The sequence below is a fragment of the Silurus meridionalis genome, chromosome 12 (assembly GCF_014805685.1).
Source record: "Silurus meridionalis isolate SWU-2019-XX chromosome 12, ASM1480568v1, whole genome shotgun sequence".
NCBI classification, from domain to species: domain Eukaryota; kingdom Metazoa; phylum Chordata; class Actinopteri; order Siluriformes; family Siluridae; genus Silurus; species Silurus meridionalis.
The window spans coordinates 4,632,255-4,641,899 of NC_060895.1; the positions used below are offsets into that span (position 1 = coordinate 4,632,255).

Below are 9,645 nucleotides of genomic sequence, written 5' to 3' on the forward strand. Positions count from 1 at the left end.
GTACCTGGACCTTCAGTGAGGACTTACCCGACTTAACCCACCTCTTAATACCACCACTATCACGTCGCGATTATAGAAACCATCAATACTATACAAAAAAACGCAATATAACAACACGTGGCGTTACAGAAAGAGGGGCATTTCGCATATGGAGGGTAAATACCATTTTACTAAAGCAAGAAACCCAATTAAGACAACTCCAAACCTCTACACTACAACCCGTGGAGGTATGCGCTGGAGAGAAAGGGACTGAAAGTCATTAGGAGTAACACACATGTACTCTGTCTTACTCCTAATGACTTTCATTCCCCTTCTCTCCAGTGCATACCTTCACCTTTTCAGGCTCTTCTCAACCTGCTCCCTACTCTCACCACAATAAAACAATATCATCCGCAAACATCACAGTCCGTGGAGACTCCTGTCTGACCTTGTCCATCAACCTGTCCATCACCACTGCAAACAGGAAAGGGCTCTGAGCCTATCCTTGATGCAGTCCAACCTCCACCTTAAACCAGTCTGTCGTTTCTACTGCACACTTTAACCCTGTCACACTGCCCTCATACATGTCCTGCACCACCCTCACATACTTCTCTGACACACCTGACTTTCTCATACAGTAACACAATTCCTCTCTCAGCACCTTGTTGTACGCTTTCTTTAAAACCACAAACTCTATACTTCTTCATCAACATTCTCAAAGCAAATAATGCATTTCTGGTGATCTTCCTCGGCATAAAACCATTCTGTTGCTCACAGATGGTCACCTCTTCTCTCAGCCTGGCTTCCACTACTCTTTCCCATAACTTCATGGTGTTACTGATCAACTTAATTACTTTGTAATTACTGCAGGTCTGCACATCTCCCTTATTCTTAAAGATCGGTCCCAGCACACTCCTTCTCCATTCCTCAGGCATCTTCTTACCTTCCAAAATCCTGTTAAACAATCTTGTTAAAACCTCCACTGCCATCTCTCCTTAAGATCTCCATGCTTTTACCAGTATGTCATCTGGTCCAACCAACTTTCCACTCTTCATCCTCTTAATCGCTGCTCTTGCTTCCTCCTTACTAATCCTATCCACCTCCTGCTTCACCATCTCCACACGATCCAACCTTCTCTCTCTCTCTCTCTCATTTTCCTCGTTTATCAGCTGCTCAAAATACTCCCTCCATCTTCTCAACACACCCTCCTCACTAGTAAACCATTTCCATTTCCATCCTTTGTTGCTCTAACTTGCAGCACATCCTTCCCAGATCGGTCCCTCTGCCTGGCCAATCGGTTCAAATCCTTTTCTCCCTCCTTAGTGTCCAACCTCTCATACAGCTCCTCATATGCCTTTTCCTTGGCTTTCGCCACATCCCTCTTCACCTGCTGCCACATATCCTTGTACTCCTGCCTTCTTTTCTTCTCACTCTGTCGATCAAAATTCTGTTTTGCCAACCTCTTTCTCCTTATGCTCTCCTGCACTTCCTCATTCCACCACCATGTATTTTTTTCTTTCTTTCTAATTCCAGATGTCACACCAAGTACCTTTCTAGCTGTCTCCCTCATCACTCCTGCAGTAGTTGCCCAATCATCCAGCACCTCTTTACCACCACTGAGCCCCTGTCTGACCTCTTCCCTGAACCTCACACTACACTCTTCCTCCTTCAGTTTCCACCATCTTATTCTTCTTTCAGTCCTCACTCTCCTGTTCTTCTTCTTCACCTCCAAAACCATCTTACAGACCACTATCCGATGCTGTCTAGCTACACTGTCCCCTGCCAACACCTTACAGTCTCCAATCACCTTCAGGTTGCATCTCCTGCATGGAACATAGTCCACCTGTGTGCACCTTCTTCCACTCTTATACGTCACTCTATGATCCTCCTTCTTCTAAAAATAAGTGTTCACCACTGCCATTTCCATCCTTTTAGTAAAATCTAGCACCATCTGCCCCTCCATATTCCTCTCCTAAAAGCTCAATCTCCTCCTCAGTCACCTCCTCATCCTCTATGTTCCCTTCACCTAAATGCCCATTGAAGTCTGCCCCAATCACCAATCTTTTATTCCAAGGTACACCTTCTACCACATCATCTAACTCACTTCAGAGTTTTTTCTTCTCCTCCATCTCACAACCCACTTGTGGAGCATAAGCACTGATGACATTTATTATCGCCCCTTCAACTTCTAGCTTCACGTTCATCACCCTATCAGAAACTCTCTTCACCTCCACCACACTCTTACTGTACTATTTCTTTAGAATCACAATTTCTTTGTGCCATCCACAACATAATAGAACAGTTTAAACCCACCTCCAATATTCCTGGCCTTACTCCCTTTGCACTTGGTCTCCTGAACACACAACACACCAGTCATACTGGTGTCATAAAGTCATACTTTACCAGTCACAGTAGCATTATTTAAAGTACCAACCCGAACCTCCACTCTCCTACACTTATCCGTTCCCTGCCATCTCTGCAGACGTCTTTCCTCTTTTTTTCTCCTCCTTTGGCCAACAGAAGGCCAATTTCTACCAGTACCCTGTTGGCTAACGATACCTGTGGCGGTCGTTGGTAACCCGGGCCTCAACCGATCCGGTATGAAGTTCTGATTCATGATCCACATATTTGATTTGGCAACCCTCCCCATTTATCCGGGCTTGGGAACGGCAATAAGAGTGCACTGGAGTGTGCAACTCTAATGGCTTGGTTACGCTCATGAGGAATAAACAGTTATAAGGAACAGACTTACAGGCACTTAATTATACATTCTTTTATACAACTTTATAATTGCTTTATCTCTGTAAAGCTTGTTGAAAGCACTTTACCAAAAACATTTAATTGAATTGAACTAAATTGAAACAAATTGAATTGAAAATGCATGTTCATGCAGCCTATGGTCCTTCATTTTTTTTACTTGCTTTGTAACTTCAAGGATCACATTGTTTCCACTTTCTGACAGTTGATGTGCACCTCACCTGTAGTCCTGGTTCCATATCTGCTTGATTTTATGCTGTCAAATAATGATTTTTCTTGTGCCAATAAACACACAAAGTCCGTCCCACCATGACAGTGCCCATAAAAAATAAATAAAAGCCCATATAGAAATGGTTTGCCATGCGTGGATTAAAAGTACACAAGCAATCTTTGCAGAACCCCAAACTTAACCACTTTGTACTTATTTGGGATTAATCGGAACACTGACTCCACACCAGGCCTTCTCACCTGATTACAGTGCCTTAAAGTACTTGGCTGAGTGGGCACAACTCTCCACAGCCGTGCTTCAAAATCTTCTGGAAAGTCTTCAGCCGGAAGAGTGGAGGTTGTTATAAAAGCACCACTCCATAATAATGCCATGCCATTACATATGGGCATCATGGTCAGGGGTCAAGACATCTTTTAGCCATATAGTGTATATCTTTTCATCAGTATTTTGACTGGTTGGTTAAGAAGAGAAAGTAACAGTCCTGATCTGATTGGAACAGGGAATTTATATTAAATCATAGCAAATGCTTTCACCACAACATGATGCCATCTGGACTGAACACATCTGCTTTATGGGTAAAAATTTCATGAGCATTGCAGCTCAGTACCTTTGTGAGCAATTATAGATATGGCACGCAATTGAGTATTAGAGTTTAAATTTAACATTTAAAGGCAAAGTTGGATGCAAAGCATGGAAAGTGTGGATCCATGGATCTTAGTCAAATTTGAGTTGAATCTTTTATACATGAAGAACTCAGATGAAGATTTAGTAATAATAAAGTCTACAGACCTGGATGTAACTGCTGTAAGTGCTATGTAAAATTCCAGACACCTTGATCAAGACTCTTTGATGTTATTAGAGTTAAAAAAAAATTCTCATTGCTCTGACAGTGGATGTCTGGTGAAATTTTAGCTTCCTATGCCCACTGACTACTTCCTCATATAATGAGTAAATAGTATGCTTTTAGAATCAGATTAGATTAGATTTAAGTCACGGTTCGGTTTAATTTCGGTATGGTTAGGGGAAAGAAATGCAAAACATAAAACTGCGTATTTTATTAACATGGTTTATTATGATTAACATTTGTGATTATCAACATTTGAACAGTTTACATTTTTAAATAAAATGCTTGCTTGGCTAAATATTATATAAAAATTAATAATATATTTTTTTTTTAATAAAACAAAAATTATTAAATACCCTTTTATTATATTGACTAAATTAAGTGATAAATTAAATTAGCACAAAAAACTTTATGGGAAATAATTTAATTAATGGGAAGATTTAATAACAAAAACTTTATATTTGTCAGACACCATATGGGTAATACAGTGTATGTAATGTGTATGTAAATGCATGTGTGTTTTACATTTAATATTTAATTTTCTAATAGAGAATCCATCGCACTAGCTAAAGCCGCTAGCCATTTCCTGGTTAGCGGCTAATGCTAGCACTATGGATTCTTTTGCGTTTTTATGCATGCCATTTCCTAGTTAGCGGCTAACGCTAGCGTTATGGATTCTTTCGCGTTTTCATGTATGCCAAAACAAATCGCATTTCCAGTACAGAGTGAGTAGCCACAGTGTCAACTCTAGTTATTTTTATACCTCTGGCTTTGTGTGTATGTTTTCAAGTTTAACAATTATAAATAAAAAAATTCCGTTAAAAGTGCGAGGCAGAGACTAAACAAACTTGCGGTCTTAATATGTTCCTGAGAAAACTCAGATTTTAATTGTGTGCCATATATAAAAGCGAATACATTTGGTACACGTGTACTGAACCAAAATCCCTGTACAGAAAAATTACGGTACAAATACGTGTACTGTTACAACCATAATAGGGATGGTAAAAATCACAGATTTGCATCGCCATTAAAGTTAACGATGTGATGCATCAGTATAAAAAAGTGTCCTTCGGATGCAAGTTGTCATTATGCATTGTTATATATATTGATTATTAATTATAATCATTTGTGACAAATATTTAATATGTAGATTGATTTATTCTCGTTAAACAGTTTTTCAAGCACGTTCTCAGCACCACTGCTGCTACGTAAATATGTCATATCACAACACTAAAGAGACTGAGACGTGTCCTGAGAGTCACATAGAATAGAGATTAACATGGCAGAGGAAGAGCTGTATCTTCCTGGAGACAGTACTTGAAAATAATGCTTTGTTTTATTTAATCTTATATATATATATATATATATATATATATATATATATATATATATATATATTTTTTTTTTTTTTTTTTTTTTCCACTACAGTTTGTGTCCTGTTTGTGAAAGAGCCATGCGTAAGAAGTCAGAAGGCATTTAAATAAATTTAAGATTTTCTGTCCCTCTGTACCAAAAAATAAAAGGGAACTATTTGTACAGTATTGAATTGCATAGCATCATATCTTTCCATTGCATCACATTGCTTTGAATCACATTGTGTTTAATTAAATGTAAATCGAATCACAAGATTTGTATCACATTGCATCGTATCACAGTATGTATCTTTAATGTATCATATCGTTATAATGGCTATGCTTTGAGGCGTGATTCGCATAGACCTCGGTTATGGAGATGCACATTGAAAATGTATGTATGTATGTGTGTGTGTGTGTGTGTGTGTGTGTGTGTGTGTGTGTGTGTGTATATATATATAGGGGTCTGAAATTGTCATCGTAGGTGCATGTCCACTGTGAGAGACATATTCTAAAAAAAAAAAATTCAGAAATCACAATGTATGATTTTTTAACTATTTATTTGTATGATACAGCTGCAAATAAGTATTTGAACACCTGAGAAAGTCAATGTTAATATTTGGTACAGTAGCCTTTGTTTGCAATTACAGAGGTCAAACGTTTCCTGTAGTTTTTTACCAGGTTTGCACACACTGCAGGAGGGATTTTGGCCCACTCCTCCACACAGATCTTCTCTAGATCAGTCAGGTTTCTGGCCTGTCACTGAGAAACACGGAGTTTGAGCTCCCTCCAAAGATTCTCTATTGGGTTTAGGTCTGGAGACTGGCTAGGCCACGCCAGAACCTTGATATGCTTCTTACAGAGCCACTCCTTGGTTATCCTGGCTGTGTGCTTCGGGTCATTGTCATGTTGGAAGACCCAGCCTCGACCCATCTTCAATGCTCTAACTGAGGGAAGGAGGTTGTTTCCCAAAATCTCGCAATACATGGCCTCGGTCATCCTCTCCTTAATACAGTGCAGTCGCCCTGTCCCATGTGCAGAAAAACACCCCCAAAGCATGATGCTACCACCCCCATGCATGACAGTAGGAATGGTGTTCTTGGGATGGTACTCATCATTCTTCTTCCTCCAAACACGTTTAGTTGAATTATGACCCAAAAGTTCTATTTTGGTCTCATCTGACCACATGACTTTCTCCCATGACTCCTCTGGATCATCCAAATGGTCATTGGCAAACTTAAGACATGCCTGGACATGTGCTGGTTTAAGCAGGGGAACCTTCCGTCCCATGCATGATTTCACCCATGACGTCTTACCAACAGTAACCTTGGAAATGGTGGTCCCAGCTCTTTTCAGGTCATTGACCAGCTCCTCCCGTGTAGTTCTGGGCTGATTTCTCACCTTCCTTAGGATCATTGAGACCCCACGAGGTGAGATCTTGCATGGAGCCCCAGTCTCAGGAAGATTGACAGTCATGTTTAGCTTCTTCCATTTTCTAATGATTGCTCCAACAGTGGACCTTTTTTCACCAAGCTGCTTGGCAATTTCCCCGTAGCCCTTTCCAGCCTTGTTGAGGTGTACAATTTTGTCTTTAGTGTCTTTGGACAGCTCTTTGGTCTTGGCCATGTTAGTAGTTGGATTCTTACTGATTGTATGGGGTGGACAGGTGTCTTTATGCAGCTAACGACCTCAAACAGGTGCATCTAATTTAGGATAATAAATGTAGTGAAGGTGGACATTTTAAAGGCAGACTAACAGGTCTTTGAAGGTCAGAATTCTAGCTGATAGACAGGTGTTCAAATACTTATTTGCAGCTGTATCATACAAATAAATAGTTTAAAAATTATATATTGTGATTTCTGGATTTTTTTTTTAGATTATGTCTCTCACAGTGGACATGCACCTACGATGACAATTTCAGACCCCTCCATGATTTCTAAGTGGGAGAACTTGCAAAATAGCTGGGTGTTTTAATACTTATTTTTCTCACTATATATACAGTGCCCTCCACAATTATTGGCACCCCTGTTTAAGATGTGGTCGTGGACTTCAAAAAATTCTCCTTTTTTTTAAAACAACATAGAACCCAAATGCAAAAAGAGAAAATCCAACCTTTATTTAAGTACATTACTTTGGTGGTAAAAAATCACACATTTAGAAAAAAAAAACTTGAAATCATGTGTGCCACAATTATTGGCACCCCTGATGTTAATACTTTGTACAACCTCCTTTTGCCAACAAGACAGCACTTAATCTCCTCCTATAACATTTCACAAGATTGGAGAACACAGAGAGAGGGATTTTTGACCATTCTTCTTTGCACAATCTTTCTAGATCATCCAGTGTCCTGGGTCCTCTCTTATGCACTCTTCTCTTTAGCTCGCCCCACAGGTTTTCGATTGGGTTGAGGTCTGGGGACTGAGATGGCCATGGGAGGACCTTGAGTTTGTGACTGCTGAACCACTTTTGTGTAGATTTTGCCACATGTTTTGGATCATTATCCTGCTGAAAGACCCAATGACGACCCATCTTCAGCTTTCTGGCAGAGGCCATCAGGTTTTTATTTAAAATATCCTGGTACTTCAAAGTGTTCATAATGCCATGCACCCTAACAAGGTTCCCAGGGCCTTTGGAAGAGAAACAGGCCCACAGCATCACAGATCCTCCACCATACTTCACGGTGGGCATGAGGTGCTTTTCGGCATACTCATCTTTAGTTTTACGCCAGACCCACTTAGAGTGTTTGTTGCCAAAAAGCTCAATCTTAGTCTCATCTGACCAAAGCACACGATCCCAGTTGAAGTCCCAGTACCGCTTAGCAAACTCCAGGCGTTTACGTTTGTGAGTGTTAGTGAGAAAAGGCTTTTTCCTTGCATGCCTCCCAAACAGCTTGTTGGCATGTAGAGAGCGTCTGATGGTTGTTTTGGAGACTCTGTGACCCCAAGATGCCACTCTTTGATGCAATTCTGTGACGGTGAGCTTGGGAAATTTTTACTTCTCTTACCATCCTCCTCACTGTGCGTTGTGGCAAGATAAACTTGGGACCTCTTCCAGCCTTGTTTGTCACTGTTCCAGTTGTTTTAAACTTCTTAATGATTCCTCTGACTGTAGATACCGCAAGTTAAGGCGAGTGGCTATTTTCTTGTAGCCATTGCCTGACTTATGAAGGTCGACACACATCTGCCTTACTTGAATGGTGTGTTCTCTTGTCTTTGCCATGTTGACAAATGGGTAAGAGAATTAGGCCTCTGTGTCACGTCATATTTATACCCCAGGAAACAGGAAATCATGAATTACTAATTAAAAGTCCCTAGATACCCTGACCAACCTTAGCAACTACAGAAAATATATAAAAAAAAAAAAAACAATTAAATTTTTCAGAGGAATTGTTAGGTGCCAATAATTGTGGGACACATGATTTCAAGTTTTTTTTTTTTTTTTCTAAATGTGTGATTTTTTTTACCACCAAAGTTATGTACTTAAATAAAAGGTTGGATTTTTCTCTTTTTTTGCATTTGGGTTCTATGTTGTTTTAAAAAAAAGGAGAATTTTTAGAAGTCCACGACCACATCTTAAACAGGGGTGCCAATAATTGTGGAGGGCACTGTATATATATATATATATATATATATATATATATATATATATATATATATATATATATATATATATATATATACACATTTATTTTTAGGGCATTAAAATGAAATTTATGTGTTTCCTGCATCTGTGCATCTGTGCTGCAATTTTACTCTATTAATATATGTTTTTTCTGTAAACATTCTGCACACATTTACAATCTGTTACACTGTCAGGGATCTGACTTTGTCCTTTTTCTTTAGGTATCCCCCCTTTCCCATCCTCACAGATATCTGAGAATTTCAGAAGGAGCTGTAGGACACACAGCTGACCTGATCCACTTCTCTTCCTCGTCATTTTTTTTTCACACCTGCCACATGAGAACTGACACAAGATATACTGCAAATAAATGGCAACAAACAGGTGTGCCTGGAGAGTATATGTTTTTCCCCCTAATGTTCTGTAACTTTAATTTGGTGTTTTGTTTAGTAGTGTATATAGCTGTACATAAGCAATTTCAAATCTTATAGTTTTGTACATGTATTTTTTATGGTGTGTAATCATATAAAGAGTGTTTGATTCATGAAGTTTCAATGTAAAAACAAACAGTATGTTAATACAGCACCATTTATAAGTGGGGAAGTTGCACACTAACTAAAGAATTTATCACACAGAGATACTTTCGAATATAAAACCACACTCTGCCAAAGGCCAGCTGCAGCATTTTAATGTCAACCTGCCTCACTTGGGAACTGCTTATGAGTTCAACCACCAAGGACAGTGTGGCTGGATTTTGTTTGCCTTCAAACGTGAAAATTAATATAGAAAAAAAAGGATGAATGCTAACATCACATCTAACCCAAACACTAACTGTTGTATCTTTTCATTTGGGTTGTGTCATGTAT

At 39.2% G+C, this 9,645-nt stretch overlaps 1 protein-coding gene across 2 annotated transcripts in view; it reads left to right on the plus strand.

Moving 5' to 3' along the window:
- The window catches only part of zgc:172282 (leucine-rich repeat and fibronectin type III domain-containing protein 1-like protein), a 110,810-nt gene extending 101,487 nt beyond the window's left edge, over positions 1 to 9,323 (plus strand). For both annotated transcript variants that reach the window (XM_046863639.1, XM_046863640.1), the window contains exon 7: positions 9,004 to 9,323. The gene's annotated coding sequence lies outside the window, so the exon portion shown is untranslated. The remainder of the gene's footprint in view (positions 1 to 9,003) is intronic.
- Positions 9,324 to 9,645: the final 322 nt, after the last annotated feature.